General features: G+C 41.5%; 1 protein-coding gene across 3 annotated transcripts in view; it reads right to left on the reverse strand.

The window, feature by feature from the left end:
• The window catches only part of LOC147015888 (jumonji domain-containing protein 1C-like), a 279,316-nt gene that overhangs the window by 234,379 nt on the left and 22,298 nt on the right, over positions 1-22,639 (reverse strand). The window lies entirely within an intron of this gene.

Consider the following 22,639-nt stretch of genomic DNA (forward strand, 5'->3'; position numbering starts at 1 on the left):
CTCTCAATGATGAAGAATCACTTTAAATATTAAACAATTCTCGTATCCAGATCCGGATCGTCACCAAAATCTAATCAGTTCGTCCTTATCATACACCCAACGTGTCTACCAAGATTAGTCCGAATCCGTCCACAATTCTTTGAGATATCTTGCACACAAACAGACAGACAGACAGAAAGGAGTGAAAACATAACCTCCTTCACCTTCGGTGGCAGAGGTAATAATAATAATAATAATAATAATAATAATAATAATAATAATAATATTCCTTTCATGCTGTAAAGGTGCATATAATAGGGCTGCCAACGCAGGTTCATTGGCAAGGAGTAAAGTCCTAGACGGATCGCCACTCCGACGCAGGTTACCCTGAATGGTCATTATCCCAGTACAATGGTACTCATTTCACTGACCTTAGAAGGATGACAGACTGCGTCAACCCCACCTAGTGTTAATTCAACGAGAACAGGGGCTCAAATTCAGGACCCTTAGATCTCAAGCCAGCCAGCCACCTTAACAGCTAAACCAACACCAGGCTGCACACCCAAAGCAGAACTACAAAATTTAAACTCCTAACGTTCAGCAGTTTAGGAGTACATCAGTACATGTGTACAAGTGAAACACACAAACACACACACACACACACACACACACACACACACAATTATATATTATCCAATTATACGTTTCATAAGTATATATAATATAGACTGTTTATAGTTAGGGATGGTTGGTTAGTTTGCTGTTTTATATATTTTATCACTGCTGCTGTTTTGTTTGCTCGGTGGAGATTGGGCAGTGTTATTGTACAATGTGGTGGAGGTGCTTGGTGTTACAACATATCTGGTTCGTCAGTGTTTTTAGAGTTGGATTGTTCTTATTTGCGTGTGTTGGTGTGTGTCATGGTTGTTCACATTTACTTGTTTATTTGTGATGTTCTGTTGGTTCGGTGTCGACGGGGTGATGTACGTGCGAGGTGCGGTGGAGGTGGCTGGCTGGTTTTGAGTGTCACTACATTTGCAAATTACATTTATTTTATGAGTCTTGATACTCCAGACAAAGTTATTTTAATTTATTCAGCTTATTGTGTAAATATGATGGAGGATTTGTGTGCTGATTGACCCCTGCATGTGTATTTTGGCACTGAATTCTGGGAGGACAGGTTTGTTTTGGTGTCGTCCCGGACGATGGATACATGAGAGATGTAGAGATGGCTTCTGCTGGGTGCATATTCATTTGTCTCATGTGTTCTCATTGCCTGCGGATGCCTCGGTGCTAGACCACCTGATCGGAGCTCTATTGTGATTAATGGGCTGAAATGGTGATGATGATGGGGTCCGTAATTGATAACCCAGTCGGCAAGGAAGGCCACGAGTGCAAGTGAGTTTTTTTTCAGATGATATAGATGTCACAGAGTTTCCATATCCTGGGAAACAATGCCATGTTTGCAATACCATAAATTTCCACAACTTAGGAATTTAATGTTTTTTAGGTTATAAACCAATCCGAACATGGATATGTTGTTGGTTTCCACGATGGCTTTTGCCAAAATGGAGAAACACATGTGCAAGTTCATGGAATTCAGGAATGCACATATGGACCACAATCCCCTCTCTTAGACAACGAGGAAGGAGCCTCTGTTTCCCACAGGAAAGAACAAATCGTAACCTTTGCCCTCCACCTCAGGCCTAGCATGCCTTCCAGGCATCACCATCTGTATTTTCATTTTGTCCCAAGCATGCTGATGGATTTCTATCAGCACCACCAAGAACTAGAACGCTTGAGGACTTTCACATAATAATGAGAATCCACAACCACCACCAACCACCACCACCACCGCCAACACCACCACACAACACCACTTTTGTGACAGTGGTCCACATCAGGCAGTTACACTTTTACACACTGTACTGGTTTAAATTGGAACTTGAAGACCAAAAACAGTACTACTGTGAAACAAGCCGGTAGGCGGACATGGGTAGTTGATCAAGTCAAATTTAGTCGTTTTTCAGCCGTTGCTAGTCAACAAAAGCGTCCATAGCAACGGTTCTTTCTCACACATAACTAGGACATACCATGACCCTACCATACCAGTTTCATGTATATCTGACTCATAGTCTCTGAGATATAACGAACTTCGTTTTTTTATTGTTTTCGACCAGGCTTCATTCAAAGTCTATCTTCTCCGACAGTTTTCATAGGATCCGGCTGGAAAGATTTGACAATATGGCTAAATCTACTGCCCACAGTCGCTCGTGGCCCGATTTTTGATTTTCGAAAAAATAAATTTTTTATGAATTTTTCAAAAATTTCAAAGTCCCGTTGCTAGGCAACGGTGGTGTCCATTGCAATGGTTCTCATTTGCACACAACTAGGTCATGGTATGAACCTACCAACCAAGTTTCATCGAAATCACCATTGTATTAACGGAGCACTGGACCGAACAGACATACATACAGACAGACAGACAAACAAACAAATCGACGGAAATACTGATAATAAGGGTAGACTACATTGACTACCCAAAACACACACACACACACACACACACACACACACACACACACACACACACACACACACACACACACACACACACACACACACACACACACACAATCAAATGTGCAATTAGAACAGAAGGGGAATTAAAGACCAGGAAGAGAAAACTGGGAATGAAATGGCAATGGAATAACAGAGAGGATGTGGGAGGGTGAGGAGAGCAAACACAATAACTTGGAAAGGAAGGGATGGGTTTGGGGAGGGTTTATAAGGGTAGAAAAGAATGGGGCGGAGGGATAGGTGACCTGAAGATGAGGTGAACACTGAAAAGCCATCTTGAAGCACTGGAGTAAAGAATGACATTCAACAAACTGAGGAAGTTGGTTCCAGAGGAGAGAGAAAAGATGACCAAATGGGAATTTGAGCAGTGAGCCGGGATTCTGAGATGAGCAATGAGCCGGGATTCTGTGATGAGCAGTGAAACGGGATTCTGAGATGAGCAGTGAGCCGGGATTCTGAGATGAGCAGTGAGCCGGGATTCTGAGATGAACAGTGAGCCGGGATTCTGAGATGAACAGTGAGCCGGGATTCTGAGATGAACAGTGAGCCGGGATTCTGAGATGAGCAGTAAGCCTGGATTCTGAGATGAACAGCGAGCCTGGATTATGAAATGAGCAGCGATCCGGGATTCTGAGATGAACAGTGAGCCGGGATTCTGTGATGAGCAGTGAGCCTGGATTCTGAGATGAACAGCGAGCCTGGATTATGAAATGAGCAGCGATCCGGGATTCTGAGATGAGCAGCGATCCGGGATTCTGAGATGAACAGTGAGCCGGGATTCTGAGATGAACAGTGAGCCGGGATTCTGAGATGAGCAGTGAGCCTGGATTCTGAGATGAGCAGTGAGCCTGGATTATGAGATGAGTGGTGAGCCGGGATTCTGAGATGAGCAGTGAGCCGGGATTCTGAGATGAGCAGCGATCCGGGATTCTGAGATGAGCAGCGATCCGGGATTCTGAGATAAGCAGCGAGCCGGGATTCTGAGATGAACAGTGAGCCTGGATTCTGAGATGAACAGTGAGCCGGGATTCTGAGATGAGCAGTGAGCCTGAATTCTGAGATGAGAAGTGAGCCGGGATTCTGTGATGAGCATTGAGCCGGGATTCTGAGATGAGAAGCGAGCCGGGATTCTGAGATAAGAAGTGAGCCGGGATTCTGAGATGAGCAGCGATCCAGGATTCTGAGATGAGCAGCGAGCCGGGATTCTGAGATAAGCAGCGATCCGGGATTCTGAGATGAACAGCGATCCAGGATTCTGAGATGAGCAGTGAGCCGAGATTCTGAGATGAGCAGCGATCCGGGATTCTGAGATAAGCAGCGATCCGGGATTCTGAGATGAACAGCGAGCCGGGATTCTGAGATGAACAGTGAGCCTGGATTCTGAGATGAACAGTGATCCTGGATTCTGAGATGAGCAGCGATCCGGGATTCTGAGATGAGCAGTGAGCCAGGATTCTGAGCCTTGGAGCACTCCAGCCTATAGAGGGATAGGAGATGAAAGTATCCCATACTAAGCCACACATCGACTGAGAGTGGAGGAAATCAGGAAGCCATGAGAGGAGGTGGGATGTCGGCAACTGAGAGTTTGGAGGACAAGGTGGTTGCAGACCTTATCAAATGGTCTAGATACATCACGAGACGGCCCTGTTCTCTTGTCTAAGATTCGGAGCCTCCGCACATTGTCGAGAGAGCGGCAGCAACATATCTAGGCTGGAGTTATCAGATTATCTGAGATCAGGCCATTGTTGGGAAGGAAGGAAATTACGTGAACGATTATGGATTCCATGACTTTGCTAATAATTGGAAGTAAGCTAATGGGCCTGTAGTTAAGATGATCTGTTTTCGTGCCATTTTTGTGGAAATCAGTGATGTTGGCCAACTTCCAGGGAGACAGAAGTTAACCTAGGGCAAGTGATTGATATTCAAGAAAGCAGTTGAACAAAGCAGAAACAAGGTATGCAAAAGCAGCAGAGCTGGTTTTCCAGACGTGGCTGTCTGGGCCACCCACAAAATGGTCGTCAAGGGTTAGCAGAAACTTCTCCACCTTCTCAGGTGAGACAGACACAGTGTCCAGGACCAGTTGGGTGTGAATGTGTTTGGTAAGGATTATAAGTGTCAGTTATGGTTGGGTAGGTGATACGTGGAAGTAAAAATATCGCCTCTTCAACCATACCCGACATGCCTTATCCTTACCATAATCCTGTCACAAACTGGCAATTATCAGTCGAGATGTCCAGCCTTCTCACCTGCAGAGTTGGATGTAACACCATTTCAAGTGAGGTAAAGTATGGAGTGTGGACATACACCAGAGACAGACTTTGCAGGAGACGACAGGTTGGAGAGTTCAGCCTTGAGGTTGGCCAGATGTTGTTTTCTCGCTCTCCTGAGAGTGGACACACACTTGCTTCAGGCCTTGTGGAACGATCTGATATTACCTTCGGTCAGATTTGCCTTCTAGGAAGAGAAGGTAAATGATTTAAGGGAAACTGCATCACCACAGATTTCAATGTAGCACGTATCTGGAGTATTTTTTTTATCAAGTTGATAATCGTGCTTGGAAAATATTTGCATCCTTGCACCAAGGCCTTAATTTCAGTTTTTCCCGCCTTTGGAATAAACTCCCTCACTCTGTTCAATCCCATTCTTCCCTCCAGGCCTTCAAAACAGCTGTTCACCACCATCTCTTATCGTTCCCCATCCAAATCCTCGATCTTTTCTACCCCCGTTAATCCACCCCAAACCCACCCCCTTCAAATTCCCTGCTTTGCTAACTGAAAGTCCCTGTAATGTCCATCTTCTACACCCCGTGTTCCCCGCCCAATCCCTCTCCCTTCCACAGATCTCCTAATGTCTCTGTTCCTCACCGTTTTGTCCTTCCCACTCCCGCACCTCCTGCTAATAACCCCCTTGCTGTGTGTGAGATGTGTTAGCTCTCATAGAAGCCTCGACAAGGTATACAAAAAATAAAAAATAAAAATAAAAAGGCCTTCATTTCTGTATATATTTCCGAGTAGAAAATTTTTTTTTTAATAATTTTTTTAAAACAATATCAAACCATTACCAACGAGAGGGGGAGCACTCGGTAGAGTGCAAAACCTCCGCCGTCAATACTGCTGGGTCACTTAAGTGAACCTGATACCTTATTCATTATAGGTCAAAACGGATCAGACTCTACTGAACCACGATTGAATAAACTAAACTAGATCGACGCGCATGTAGAAATGCCCAAAAAATAAAATCGAAATTTTTTTGAAAAAAAAGTTGCAAAATTTCTAAAAAAAAATTTTCTCCAACAAATTTTTTGGGGGGGTTGGAAATCACTTAAAATATGTAGAAATGCAAAAAAAAATCAAATATTTTTCAAATCAAATCGAAATTTTTTTGAAAAAAGTTACAAAAAAATTTTTTTCTCTAACAATTTTTTTTTTGGGTTGGAAATCACTTAAAACATGTCGAAATGCAAAAACAAAAATTCAAATATTTTTTCAAAATGGCCGCCATAGCGGCCATATTGGACTTTGGACCAAGTCCAAAATCTAATGGCATGATCCTTGGGCCATACCTAATCCCCCCACCAAGTTTCGTCGAAATCCGTCCAGGAGTTTTTCCGTAATACTGTTCACTGGACAGGTGATGAACGTAATACTGGACAGGTGATTCTCGTACCGCTTACTGGGGAATTCGCGCATTGCGTTCATCCAAGCCCATCCCTCGGAGCACTGCAGTTCGAGCAGAGAGTGGTAGGCTCTTGACAGAGGAGTCTGAAATGAAGGCCCGCTGGGCCGGTTACTTTGAGCGGTTGTACCAGGCTGATCCCCCAGATGTCGAGTTGGACGTCAAGGGTGTTACAATCCTTGTTGCTGACCCTCGAATCAACTGTGGTCCACCTTCGCTTGTGGAAACACGGGCTGCGGTGAACCAGTTGAAACGGGGCAAAGCTCCAGGGATCTGTGGCATCCATGCCGAACTTCTCAAGGCTGGTGGAAATGCTGCACTCGTGTCATTGCATGCAGTTTTGTGCTCTGCCTGGAACACAGGCATCATCCCAACTAACTGGAAGAGGGGACTTGTTGTCCCTCTCTGGAAAGGGAAGGGTGATCACCAAGACTGCAACAACTACCGAGGGGTGACGCTGCTCTCAGTGCCGGGCAAGGTCTTTGCTCGGATAATACTTGATGGGGTTCGCCACCATCTGCTTGAGCACCAGCGTCCAGAGCAGTCAGGCTTTACACCAAAGAGGTCAACGATTGACAGTATCCTTTCTCTTCGTGTCCTCACCGAACGCAGACGAGAGTTTCGGCAGGGGCTGCTTGCAGCCTATGTTGATCTCTGTAAAGCGTTCGATTCAGTGAATCGGGATGTCCTCTGGAGGATTCTTGGTCTTCGTGGGGTGCCACCAAAACTGATCGATCTGATGTCTGAACTCTACTCTGGTACTGAGAGTGCTGTGAAGTGTGGTGGTACCATCTCTGACTTATTTCCAGTTGTTACTGGAGTTCGTCAGGGATGTGTACTTGCCTCCACACTTTTCAGCACTTGTATGGACTGGATTTTAGGGAGGATGTCGGAGAGATCAAGTTGCGGTGCATCATTTGGGAATGTCAATATCTCGGACCTTGATTTTGCAGATGATGCAATCATCTTTGCGGAGACTTTAGACATCCTTTTGGGGGCCCTCGAGGTGCTGAATGAGGAGTCGGAGCCTCTGGGATTACGGGTTTCTTGGGTCAAAACTAAGATCCAGGCTTTCGGTGACATCTTGGATGCTGCAGTCCTGTCTGTGTCTGTTTGTGGTGAGGATGTTGAGGTCGTGGAGAGATTCACTTACCTTGGCAGTGATATTCATGTCTCTGCTGGCTGCGAGTCAGAGGTCAATAGACGTCTGGGTCGGGCCTGGGGAGTCATGGATTCACTGGATCATGGGGTGTGGCGCTGCCGGTACCTGTGTGGGAGGACGAAAGTCCGAGTCTTCTGGTCCTTGGTACTTCCAGTCTTGCTCTATGGGTGCGAGACTTGGACTCTGACCAAGGATCTGAGACGGAGACTTAATTCCTTTGGTACCAGGTCTCTTCGGAGAATCCTTGGCTATCGCTGGTCAGATTTTGTGTCCAACGAGCGGTTGCTGAGAGAGACTCGGATGAGATTTGTTACCCTGCATAGTCCGTGAGCGTCAGTTGCGGCTGTATGGAAATGTGGCTCGTTTTCCTGACGCTGATCCTGCTCACCAGATTCTCTCAGCGAGGGAGTCTCATGAGTGGAGGAGGCCAGTGGGCCGACCACGTGCCTCATGGTTGCAACAGGTTGACCATCATCTCAAGGAGATGGGGATGGGCCTGGCATCTGCCTGTGGAATGGCCAGACGGAGGCCCCTGGAGTACCGGCGGAAAGTGGAAGCAGCGACGCGCTGTTCTGGCACATGCTCCCATTCCTGACCTGACCTGACTGTTCACAAACAAATAAACAAACAAGCAAACAGACAGGGGTGAAAACAGTAACTTCCGTCCATCTTCGATGGCGGAGGTTAACAATAAAATCCATTTAAGAAAAAAAATAAAAATGACCGTTTTTACAGCCATTTTTCCCTGCTGTGCAGGGGTTTGGCTTTTTGTGAGGCAATGTTTTATGGCCGGATGCCCTTCCTGACGCCAACCCTGGTCGCCTCTTACGACACACAGGGATATGGTACACCTATTCTAACCGGGGCATACACCGGGACCAGTACACTGGCACTCATTTCGCCGACCTCGGAAGGATGACAGGCTGAGTCAACCCCCTGGTGTTAATTCAGCAGCCAACGGGCCTTGAACTCAGGACACTGGGATCCCAAGCTGCCACCCTAACCACCAAGCCAACACCAGGCTTCAATCCATTTAAGAAAGATAAGGTGATTCAGGCAAAATTGTAATAGCATTTCGAAAAAAACTCCGTCCGTTTCAAGCATATCATACTGCTTCACAATAGCAAGCAGAGGTTCGAAAATCAGGGTAATTTGAGAGTTTGGTATGATCCCTACGAACATACCACATATGTCAGCACACCTGCGATGGTTTCATAAGAGGAATGTGACAGATTAGAAACAACATATAAAAGTTAACAAGGGAAAGGCATTTTGATGTTTCAGGTTAAAGAAAACACCCAAATAATGAAAGAAAAATTGTCAAAATAAACCATAAGTCGTCAGCATTTTTCACATCACAAGTATGACAAAATGACAATCAACCCACCATTCAGAGGTGAGTAAGGATACGCTGTTACAAACCAGTGACATGTGGCTTAAGTACAAATATAAATGAACATTTGATATCAACCAGAGAGTTGGTGTCAAAGCCACCCAATGCTCGCCTGTTTATACATTTATCGTTTTTAAAACACTGGTCTAATAATATTTTTTTTATAAAGCATTGCAGTGAAGTCTGATCCAAATAATTTTAAAGCAATATATGTATTTGTATATTGTAATCAGTAAAAAATAGTGTGGTAGATATAAACATAAGAAAGGAAATAACTTGCACCAAAAACATTTTCACGCTCACGCCGCGGGTATCGCTATAGCTCTCTGTTCTTCGAACAGGCGAGCTAATAAATGCCTCCACAAGCACTTGAAGTAAGTTTTAACAAATTATAAAGATTTTTACTTCGCCTTTTTTAATCATAAGTTATTACAAGTAACGGGCTGTACGCGCGTGCGCGCACACACACACACACACACACACACACACACACACACACACACACACACACACACACACACACACACACACACACACACACACACACACACACACACACACACACACACACACACACACACACACACACAAAGTATTCATCGTTAAAGTCTTGAAAATGGAGGACAGTAATTTCACTTTTAATTTTACTTTTCTGTTATGTTGGTAAAATAATGTTCGTAGTTGCTTGACAAACAGCACTCCCCTCCCCCAAACTCCCAATCCAACTTACGGTCCAAAACGTCAATCACAAGTATCCAAATGTGGAATTTTTTTAAAAAACGACAAAAAAGACCAAGGAATCAGAAAGAGGATACATGGGGAGACGTTCCTGTTAACGGTCTTATCGGAACCATTTTGGTGCAGGAAACCCAGGATCAAATCACGTCTATCAAACACGTTTGGCCATTGTCTTCAAATGTCCTTGTAATTCACGTGAAGCAAATTTTATTTATATCTACGAATATCTGTAACAACAACAACAACAACAACAACAACAACAACAGCAAATGTATTACAACCATTTCCCCTCATTTCAGGGGGTTGATCAATGATGGCATTCTTCCATGCCAATCCATTTTTGTGCAAACACATGCATGATCTTTCTTCACAGTTACGAATGCCTTCATCATGTATGCGATGTATGTACAAGCTCCTCCGTGAGCCTGGGATCAATATAGAAAACAAATCCAAGAGCCATGGATTTGTGGCAAGTTTGTCTCTAAAAATAATTGATTTGGAATTTTGTTTTCTTTTTTAAAAAGCAAGACCCACCAGAATTGTGATCAGCATGGATGAAAGCTGCCCAGCTGTTTTGATCAGTGCAGTCGATATTGCCCAATTAGATTGAACATATTGGCAAAATTGGTCAAGCACAAACAGGTGGAAAATAGTCGACTGTACATGTAAACCACGTAAAAACCGACGGTACTCCTAATGTGTGCTTCTGTCATTGCAAACTGCATTATCTTACAACTGAACACGAGTCAAAAGACAGACGTGTCAGTGAGCAGGTGGAAGTGAATGAAATGACATGTTGGCCAACCTGTTTGTCTGTAAGCTCTGGAATTCAAATAATGCCCATACAGTGATGCAACTCTTTGGGAACATATATTTATATTCTCATATAAAATAGTCAAACCTATTACAGCTGCTGGTATGAACAGTGCGTGTGGTGTACGCGATTTGTGCTGCAGATACTTCACAAGACTATATTATATATATGGTCGGAGTTCATGAACTGGTCATCATTTGCGTTACAGGGTCAAAATATTCAATTTTTCATTGTGTTAATAGACATCACCAAGCAACATGCACTTGTGTGAAAAAAATTAGCAAAAACCACTAATTAACGGCGAATATGGAATTTTTAATTACGAACTTTAATGGATAATGCATTACAAGGAAAACACATTTTCGCGTTTATCTCGAATTCACCCTTTCTGAGTAAATTGGATGTGGATCAGTTATCCTTTGGCCGTTTTGGACAATTCAAGTGCCAAATTAATCCTGAGAAGCTGCGAGATACATAACTATGTAAAGATATGTACTAGATCTCTTTTAGGAGTTTGTACATATTGGTCAGGGTTTGCTGAATAATAACGAGTTGAATAATCAATTTTGCATCATGCAACAGCAAATCCCAAATGTTACTCACCTAAAAAATAACAAAATAGATTAGATTTAAGCTTATTGATCGAAATAAATTCAGTTTATTCCAAATTTGACTCACCACATCTGCCTCCTCCGCCTGTTTACTCCACCCCTGACTTGAATCACTTATTTGCCTGTTACACAAAAACTGTTGCACATTTTTTATTTCTGTTTTTTCCACATTAAACTAGACAAAATTACCTTTCTTCTCATACTAAGATATCTAGATATCTGTGGTTTTTCTGGTCTGTAGTCAGAGTGGAAAGTGGATGTTTTGAAAAACATGTAACAACTCTGCCTTTTTAGGGTGACCAGTTCATGAACTACGACCATATATATATATATATATATATATATATATATATATATATATATATATATATATATATATATATATATATATATATATATATATATATATATATATATATATATATATATATATATATATACATATATATATATATATATATACATATATATATATATATATATATATATATATATATATATATATATACATATATATATATATATATATATATATATATATATATATATATATATATATATATATATATATATATATATATATATATATATATATATATATATATACACATATATATATATATACATATATACATATATACATATACATATACATAGACACATACATACACACACACACACACACACACACACACACACACACACACACACACACACACACACACACACACACACACACACACACACACACACACACACAGTGTGGCATGCTTGCAGACTGCAAGCACCAAGTTAGGAAGCATCCTACGCGCAAACAAAAAATACTGGAAGAACTACCCGGCGAAAAATCAACTTTCGCCATTTAAAAATTGTGCAAATTAATTATTGAAATATCAGCTGCTTGTTTCGTATTCTTTTCTCACCTGGGTTGCAAGTAGAGTGAAAGGCGGTGTATAATCAGACATACTGTTTGATAAGGCGGTATATTACTGTTGTGTGAATAAAATGGAAATGTTGAAAAAAAAAAAAGCATTGCATAAAGCGAGCGTTTTCTGAATCTAATTCGATATGAAAAAAGGGACTGAATGAGACTCACCATTATTATAAGTGAATAAGAAGATGAAGGAGGAAGAGTTTTTGTTTTAATGTAAATTGAAACCGGCCAATCTATCCTCACCTTCCTCAACTATATCACACTGTTTGCAGATTGGGCTTGATTAGTGGTATCCCTGATAGGACAATTATAGATGCATGTCGGCAGACAGTGATGGATGGATGGACGCAGGTACGTTGAGACTGAGCTCCTTTTATCCATCTATAATTCCAGCAGTGTGTGTGTGTGTGTGTGTGTGTGTGTGTGTGTGTGTGTGTGTGTGTGTGTGTGTGTGTGTGTGTGTGTGTGTGTGTGTCTGTGACCGCTGTTTCTCAACAACCACTAGTCCGATCTGATTGAAACTTGCCAGTTATATTGCTGGGGACCTGAGTATGTGCCTTTCAAGGTTTGATATTAATCGGACAAGTGGTTCCCAAGTTATGGCCATTTATTTACCAACCAATGACAGGACACAGTGCTGCGTAGGCGTGGCCGTTGGGGAAGAGATCCTCAGCCGCGTTCCCCATTACGGGTTACAACATACGGACTTCCGGATAGTGATGACTTACTGTATTCTAATAATTTCTCGATTTCTTATGCGCATTTATAGATAAACACAATGCCCCAATCCAGTCGTCGTTTACGAGAGCAAAGGAACGGTCTGGGTGGTTGTTTGAAAGTTTGTTGTTTTTTTTTGCACATACGGCCACATACGTACGGGCACGCGAGAGCGAAGGAACGGCCTGTGTGTTTGTTTCTGGCACGCGGTTTGAAAGTTTGTTTTTTTTGCACGTACGGCCACGCACGTACGAGCACGCACGTACGGGCACGCACGTACGGGCACGCACGTACGGGCACGCGAGAGCGAAGGAATGGCCTGTGTGGTTGTTGTTTCTGGCACGCGGTTTGAAAGTTGTTTTTTCTTTTTTTTGCACGTACGGCCATGCACGTACGGGCACGCGAGAGCGAAGGAACGGCCTGTGTGTTTGTTTCTGGCACGCGGTTTGAGAGGTTTTTTTTTGCACGTATGGCCACACACGTATGGCCACGCACTCGTATTGTAGATAAGCTTTATACAGTGTTGATGAAGCGGATTGTGAAAGAGCTTTGTATAGTTGATGAAGGGGATTGTGGTTGCATTCTGGAAGCAGCTGACTAACTCAAATCAAGAATGAGTGATCAGAATCTCTTAACTTAACAGTTTACAGCTATAGTCATTTGTTTTATGCAAATATGACAAAAGTTGAAAAACAAAAGTATTCTTTACATTCTAATGGCTTGCTAGACAACATATATTTGACTCAAGCAGACCAAGAAAATAGATACCTACGTGACTACAAGCAGATATTTCTAACCTTGTAATATTTTTGACCTTTTCACAAATATAATCTTTGCATTTTAGAGGCAGAGTTTAAAATTAAAGTGAATGCTGAGCAACTCTTCCTCGTCGGCACAGAGGCAGTTGTACTGGGTGGTGTATTTCAGAACCAGATCGACGCAAAAAACGCAGGGAAGAATTAAATGATGTTCGTAAATTGTTTCTTTTGATGGCAATCTCATTTGTATCCCAAGGATTTTCCAACATCTGGCCTTGTATCTGCATTCGATTTGGCAGGACAAAGCGATCTTTCTTTATTTCCGGGTTAACTTCCAGCTCCCTGGATGGTGAATACAGGGAAATGTTTGCATTGATGAAAACATGCTCTGAATGTTTGTTACAACCAGGGTGCCTGATACAGAGGCCCAACTGTATATATTAACATGCAATGCTGTAAAATATACACTGTAAGACCTGTACACTGTCTGCAAATGATAGATATTTATGACTTTCTACCACTCACTTTACATCGTTTGTGAACACTACAAATCCACACGCACTTTTCTTATTATACCGCCATAAAACCGAGAAACACCAGCTGACTCAGGGAATGACCGTGCAAGATCACATTACACCCGAATGTCTTGGGTGATGTGACCCGCAGTGAGCAGAGCGAGGCTGCACCGCCGACTTTTATTTGCGGATATTTTGTTTATAGATAATATTTTTCCGACTGTTTTGTGCTTGTTCCTGGGATACTGGCTTTGAATTGCATCTGTATGCAAAATTACAGCCTTGTACCCCACCTAGAAGTTACTAGTACTGTATATGAGTGAGTGAGTGAGTGAGTGAGCGAGTGAGTGAGCGGGTGAGCGAATGGTTAGAAACAGCTTTACATATGCACCAGTGTGGCATGCTTGCATACTGCAAGTAACTACGTGGATACATCCGACATGTATCCATAATAAATAAGATTTACATATTTGATGATATTGATTGTGAAAGATCTTCATATATTCCAAGAAGTGGATTGTGGTTGCATTCTGTAAGCAGCTAAATAACAAGTAAATAATGGTGCTCTTGACTGCACAACCTTCCACGACTACTGCTGAAAGCAAAATTAAAGGTTTGGCGTGCACAGCTGAATATATCAATTGTTGTCATGACAATATTCTGCAAACATTCCATTTATTTGTCCATCATCTTGAGTCATGTGAAAAACAGAGAGCAGACTTCAGGCTGCACCGGCAGGCTTATTTGCAAATATTTTCATTTACGAAATTTTTCTGAGTTTTTATTTATTTATTACATAGTCAAGGCTCATGGAAGCGCTCTTATTAGGGTTTTGTGATTTTTCCTGGGATATTGGCTTTGAGTTGCATCATTATGCAAAATTTCAGCTTTCCAGCCCACCGAGAAGGTGCTAAACATTTATATCAGCGAGCGAGTAAGTGTTTTGAAAGAGATTTATATATTTACGAGCGAAGTATGCTTACACATTGTAAGCAATAATGAACGGTGCTTCCCTATTGTCTCTGGTTGCTCACCTCCAGTTGCTTTTTGCATTTATACATTTTCTTTCTTTCTTAATTACCTCCGCCACATGAGGTGAAGGAGGTTATGTTTTCACCCATTTCTGTTGGGTCGCCGAAATAGGTGACCCTTATTGTCAGTAATTCTGTCTTTGTTTGTTTGTTCGTTTGTCATCAGCATAATTGTTAGTAAACGTGGGCCGATTTTGACCAAACTCGGGTGGTAGGTACATCTTATGACCTAGTGCTTTGGAAATTGTGATGGTTACTCGGGACGCTTTGGTTCCCTAGCAACAACTGAAAAACCTTCAAAATCGGTACCGTTCATGCGAAATCAATTCCGAAAGTCATTATCCCACGCAGGGTTATGAAATTTGGCACGAATAATCTACAGGTGATGCTCTATCAAATATATTCTGGTTTTGTGATATATGGAATACTTTACCCGCAGCTCCCCCTATAATTAGGATCTGCGCGAAAATTGAAGGCCCCCTAGCGACCAGGTGAGCACATCGATACAAAGGAAACTTTGCAGGTTCATGGTAATCAATGAGTACTACAACGTTGCCTCAGGACATATTGACTGATTTCACTTAGGTCAGGGGTCAAAGGTCAATTAGTGCAAAAATCGATAATATGCGAGAGCTGGAGGGGCCTTCGCTCCAAATGCTACTCCTCCTAGGGTTATGGTCAGATGGTCATAAAAATTCACACTAATCATCTGGAATAGATTGTGCACAAACGATCGAGCCGGATTTTCGATTTAGATCTTTGTTCACCCACAGCACCCCCTCGAACTTTGGGGATTTCCGATTTCAAACCGCATTTTCGGTACTTTTCATTCAAATGGATACCGAGTAGTTATCAGTAGATGGAACTGGATGAGATTTGATATGCATAATCTTAAGGTGATTCCCTATCCGCTATATGACATCCATTTTTCTCTATATCTTATAGTTTCCATGCTCGGCGACCCATCGCCGCCTACCGGCTTGTTTGTTTGTTTGTGTTCAGGATATCTCAAAAAGTTGTGGACGGATCCAGACATAATTTTGTGGACAGGTTGGGTGTGTGACAAGGATGAACTGATTAGATTTTGGAGAAGATCCCGATCCAGATCCGGATCAGACGACGAGAATTTTTTAAGTGATTCTTCACCATTGAGAGATCGGACCAAAAATGACAAATAGCACGATATCTGAAAAAGTTGTTGATGGATTTGGATGAAACTTGGTGGATATGTTGGGTGTGTGACAAGGAAGAATTGATTCAATTTTGGTGAAGATCCAAATCCAGATCTGACAACTAGAATTTCATAAGTGATTCTTCACCATGAAGAGATAGGACTCAAAAATGATACATAGCATGACATTTCAAAAATGTATTGGGCCAGATATATTCTCGTGGATCAGGCATTACGGGGTGGAGGTATGCGTTAGTGCCCTTATAGCTCATTTATGTTTTCATTTACGGATGCTTTCCAATGGTTCTGTGATTTTTCCTGGTGGATAGGCTTCGATGTCCATCAGCTCACAAAATTACCGTGCTTCCCCATTGTCTCAGGTCGCTCACCTTCATTTTGTTTTCATTTATGTAATTTCATTTATTTATATTTTCATTTATGCATACTTTCCGACAGTTCTGTGATTTTTTCCTCGTGTATCGGCTTTGACGTCCGTCAGCTCGCAAAATTTCAGCTTTCTACATCACCCTAAATATACCAATCTTTAATATCAGTCAGTGAGTCAGTGGTTAGAATGAGGTTTTTGTTTTTTTAAACACACACATATATTTTGCAAAAAAAAAAAAAAAGATAACTTTTAGGTCAATTCAAAGTACAAAGAGATCATAATGAAGCCGTACCATGAGCGATGGAGTGGTGGAAGAATGTGAAGGAGTTAAAATATCGTTTGCGGACACTGTTCATTGCCAATAAATGATATTTATGAATCAACAATAGTTAAGAGCTGTTTATAACTGTCACCATATTCACGAGTAAATGTTCATCGTCATTGTGCAATTAGTAGTTGACATCCGAGATTCAAAAATGCATACTTCAATACGGCAAATGAAGGTGTGTGAGGTATGTGGTGGATGAGGTTTCGATTGGTACATAATAAACAGAAGGTGCTATGCAGCTCATTGCCAAAAATAAATCATTCATGAGTATATGTGAACCACTCAAGACAGGTTTTATGCCATAAAAAAAGATTAACATGCAATTTATGGAAGCATTGGGGATCGCCCTTGCTCCCACACCATCCTTGCTCCCACACAGTCTCCCTCAGCCCAAACTTCTCCCTCATCATCCCAACCTCCCGCCTCAACCAAACCTCTGTATCCATTCTCTTGTAGTAATGCTTTTAAATACTATGAAGAAAAGACAGAAAAAAAATCTAAATGCTGTCTCAAGTCTGCAGTATGTAATTAAAGCACTCATTTTGCAGTAGTTTGCACACAGGTGGGGATCACTTGAGCACCATTCATTAATCTCCTGCAATTAGAACATCAACATGTTCAGCGTTTCATACTTCAACGACTCCTCGCAATGTTTCTACTTGAGTAACAATTTATGACAAAACTTTTTGCTCTTTCTATAGGAATACCAAAAAAAATTATAATAATTTCATCCATGTTTAAACACTCAGCAATTTAGCAAGCAATTAATGAGCTCAACAGTTAAGATGTTTAAAACTCGTCTTAATTGACCAGCAGATTAAGGATAATTTACCGTAACACGACTTGTCATATTCACGACCACCAATATGCCTAATCTGCTGCATTATTGATAGAATGCAGGTGCACCAAAACTATGGAGCTCTATTAGTACTGTATGCCTCAAATGATCAAAGGAAAATAAAGAGCAAAAACATTGTGCCTTCCAATATTGTTAATTTCATTGTCTGTGATGATGTACTAATCATCCCTGAAAATGTTTTGCAACTTTTGCAATCACTAACAAATACCTTGCTTAAAAGAAGGGGGGGGGGGGGAAACGACAAGTTAAAAAAACAAAAAATGTTTGCTTCATCTTTCTCGTTTGGCCGATTAAGTTTTGACTCAGAAAATTTTGTCCGTGACAAATGACGACAAAAACAACAACATAAACTAGAGGGGGAGCAGTCGGTAGAGTGCAAAACCTCCGCCGCCAATACTGCGAGGTCACTCAAGTGAACCTGATATCCTATTCATTCAATTTGATGTCAACAGTGCTCACAGAGTTATAGTTTGCAACTTTCCCTTTTACTTTTAACTTTTACATACTCAATTCATTCGTCAAAACTAGATTCCTTGAGAAAGAAATTGATTTTACGTGGGTATATCCACCTGAAGTTCCAAAATCAGCCGCAATTATAATTTTGGCATGTTTTTTTTTTTTGTTGGAAATCACTTATAACATGTAGAAATGCAAAAAAAAATCTAAATTTTGTTGAAAAAAAAAGTTGCAAAATTGTTTTTTTTCCTCGAACAATTTTTTTTTGGGGGGGGGTTGGAAATCACTTAAAACATGTAGAAATGCAAAAAAAATCAGATATTTTTCAAATAAAATCGAAAAAATTTTGAAAAAAGTTGCAAAATTTTGTTTTTTTTTGGTTGGAAATCACTTAAAACATGCAGAAATGCAAAAACAAAAATTCAAATATTTTTTCAAAATGGCCGCCAAAGCGGCCATATTGGACTTTGGACAAAGTCCAAAATCTAATGGCATGATCCTTGGACCGTACCTAACCCCCCCACCAAGTTTCGTCGAAATCCGTCCAGGAGTTTTCCGTAATACTGTTCACAAACAGACAGGGGTGAAAACAGTAACGTCCGTCCATCTTCGATGGCGGAGGATAACTACAGAGTTCATAGAACAGGTTACCCCACACAGTGTTCTAGTATACTTCAATACTGGAGGTTCTTGGAATTGGAAAGGAGGCAATTTGTATTCCACAATGTTCAAGTGTATAATTCAATTTAAATAACATAAAGATTGGAAAAGTCGTATAAATAAACTAATTTCGGAATTTAACGACATTGACGCAGTGAATATTATACCACCATATCTAACATGCCACATTAATTATTTGTGCCTGTTGTTTTTGTGTCCTTCTTGACATCCTTAAAAACAGTAAGTTTCCTGTTTGGAATGATTTTCAATTGTGTTTGACTGCCAGGCAGACGGATAATGAAAATAATATCTCACCCCTCTCTGCGAACGTGCTGTCGGGTCTTATTAAAGGACAAAGTACTGTGAAACGGCAGGTTTGTTTTCCGATTAGTGTTCAAAATTCAACGTTCAATTCAAATGAGTCGTTCATCGATCATAAACTGACGCTTGCAGACGGACGGACAGACGGACATGAACCAAGCCCCGCTTTTCACCTTGCACGCGTGGAGAAATAACAATTTTTAACTAAGATCCAAAAGCCTTTTGAAAAATAACATCCACGAAACCAACTCCTTTTCTACTTCTTCAACAGCCCCAATTATTCCCTACCTTATCAGGTCGGCCGGAGAATGTTTTTGACCCGAGTCTTTCGCGAAATAGCTGACTATGCCTGACATTCCACTGAAGGTGATTTATGACAGGAATTTGGAATTTTTGTCAAGGTGCTGGCAATAGCTCGCCTACTCTTTGTGAAGGACACCGTGGGATCTTGAACATCAAATTAATGCCAGCAGATGTTACATCCAGCTTCACGTCCTTTGTCCTTCCGAGGGATAGCGCACTTTGTGATGCAAATGCCCTGCCTGTGAAGTGTGAACCACTAATCCGACACTTTATGCTCCAGTCGAGAATCGAACCCAGAGTAGACACTGCAAAGGAAAGTATAACCGCTGCACCATCCTGTACGAGAGCACGAAACCAAGTAAATGGAGTCACAACAAAGCTGCTTTACAAGACCATCACAATTTGTCGGGAATAACTCATCATGCTTTTTGGTTAAATCACGGCAAATTACATTCAAATGTGAAAATTTAAGCATCATTAGATGGAAAAAGTCACCGTTTGTAAAACGACCTGAGTCCACGTTTCATAAGGTGCTAAGTTGACGATCATTAGTTCCACAGCGTGGTGCCAGAAACCCGGGCAGGTCGAATTTAGCCAAGAAGAATAAAATAAATAAGCGTGTTACAAGGCCTTATACAGGCCCGACTGTTATTAACATACGTGTCAGCTGTGGGGACTGGCTGCTGTCTGTACTTGAAAATGAACGCCACAAGGTTGTGTCTGGAATTCCTGACACACCTGATTGTCCCAAGGTGCATGTGAAATAACACAATGTATTTTGCACCTCTCGGGTGGTACAGTGCAGCATTCATCTCGCCTGACAAAACCGCACGCCCAATTCTTACTCCGTGCTTGTTTACACTGAACAGGATGGGGAGGGTGAAGTCGGGTGATCATTTCAATTCCGTCAACGTTCTGTCAGAGCCGGGAGCCTCTTACAGAGCCAACAGTCTTTTTACTGTCCATCTCCCGCAGAGCTTTGGTGCGCATAAATCTGCCTCTTCTCTCCATCTCTGCACAATGGACAGTGCACTTTGAAAATGAACACCTTCCAGCTCATCTGCCTGACCTGTGCAATATATATGCCGTAAGTATCCTTGCAAGATATTCAAGAAAAAAAATTCTTTTTAATGCTGAAATCCCCTCCCGCACACCTTCCCATTTAAAGTATTATAACCTGTAATTACCAAACAAAACCACAGGCCTGGTAACAGAAAGACTGCCCACCAACAACAGCAAAGCTCACACATGTTTTAACGTGGGAGAGGAGAGAACTGAAGGAATGCATCTTATCCATTGCCTCAAGCACAGCAGCGACTCCAAGATTGCTTCGCATCCTCATCTGAAAGATGGGCCCGCAAGCAATCAGCACCAAATGTGTTTTCCAACAGCAACTCCAAGGTTCTATTACCGACAACCGATTCCTTGGCACATTCCCGTCCAGAAGAATAATTTCCATCAGCTGGTGCTTGGTGCGGAGAGACAGCATGCACAAAGAACCTACAGAAACTGGTAATCCAGATGGATCAGAAACTTCCATTGGTTGTCAAGTACACAAATTTATTTGCACAACTATGATTTGTAAATAGAATCTCGGCTTCTTATTATCAATTGAAAAAAAAAAAAAAAAAAGACTGGATTTGTGTGTTGTGGCCCAATCTATGCAAGTCGATATCTGCAACATAATTCCATGCATCACTGAAAATCCATGCAAAGAACATCTCGTTCATCTCATTGTTCCGTCTCGAACGAAAGGATGTTTATTGGACGTAAAGATTGCAATGCAAAAGAGTGTTTCTCCCACCGGCAATGCAACCATTATATCAATAAATTAATTAATCAATTACTACGTGGTTCTTCGCAATTCAAAGGCAGTGGAGTAAAAATTCATCAAAAACTTCTGAAATACAAGGCCCTCAAGGTCAACTTGACGAACAAAACAATTTGAAACAAACATTCAAAAACAAAACAAATAAAGTTGCACAGTTTATAATCAGACAGTAAGTTCATTTCTCCTCGAAGAAATGACACGATCGTACCTTTATGAGACGAAAGTGGCACAATAATCTATCTATAATTCCAGGTGTGTGTGTGTGTGTGTGTGTGTGTGTGTGTGTGTGTGTGTGTGTGTGTGTGTGTGTGTGTGTGTGTGTGTGTGTGTGTCCGCTGTTTCTCGACAACCGCTGGTCCGATCTAATTGAAACTTGCCAGGTATATTGCTGGGGCGCTGAGGATGTGCCTTTTCAAGGTTTGATATTAATCAGACTAGTGATTCCCAAGTTATGGCCATTTATTTACCAAACCAATGACAAGACACGTTGTTGCGTGGGCGTGGCCGATGGAGAAGGGAAGCTCAGCCACGTTCCCCATTACAGGTTACAACGTACGGACATCCGGAGAGTGATGACCGTGTATTCTAATAATTTCTCGATTTCTTATGCGCATTTATAGATAAACACAATGCCACAAGTTATGATCGTTTTCATATTAGACGGTGCATACATTTCGGTAACATCAGAGTGCTGGTATGCTCCGAACCAGGAAGTAATTTTTTTTTTCTCTCTTCTCTTCTCTTTTTATTTTTCCTTGCGATGACATTGCGAAAAGGCAAAATACGTTGGCGCTCATTGAATAATTGGCCATTAAAACCTAAATTGCGAATCATCGTAACTGTGATATGCGAACTTCCGCGCCACGCACGTACGGGCACGTGAGAGCGAAGAAACGGCCTGTGTGGTTGTTGTTTGTTGCTCGTGGTTTGAATATTTATTTATTATTATTATTATAATTTTTTTTTTACGGGCACGTACTAGTATTAAACAAATGTGGGAGATGGCAAAATCGCGAGGTTTACAAGGCTGGTCTGTACAATGTGCATGTGTCGTCTGTTGTTCTGAGCACTTTGGGCCTTGATGTAAAAACCTTTTTTACTTGCATAAAGGCATGTTTGATTAGAATGTCCTTCCTGTGTGTGTGTGTGTGTGTGTGTGTGTGTGTGTGTGTGTGTGTGTGTGTGTGTGTGTGTGTGTGTGTGTGTGTGTGTGTGTGTGTGTGTGTGTGTGTGTGTGTGTGCGTGCGTGCGTGCGTGCGTGCGTGCGTGCGTAAGTTGTTATCCTTCATTTGAATGTAAGGAAGAGCTTTTTTGTAAATTATTGTTCTCATCGAAAAGCAGTTACAGACAAAATACCAAGCAAGTCTTTTTCATAGCATCCAGATATAACATTTAGATTTATGTGAGGAGAACAG

Source organism: Eptatretus burgeri, chromosome 12 (genome assembly GCF_056783735.1).
Source record: "Eptatretus burgeri isolate ZD-2024b chromosome 12, Ebu_testis_v1, whole genome shotgun sequence".
In the NCBI taxonomy this organism is placed as follows: Eukaryota; Metazoa; Chordata; class Myxini; order Myxiniformes; family Myxinidae; genus Eptatretus; species Eptatretus burgeri.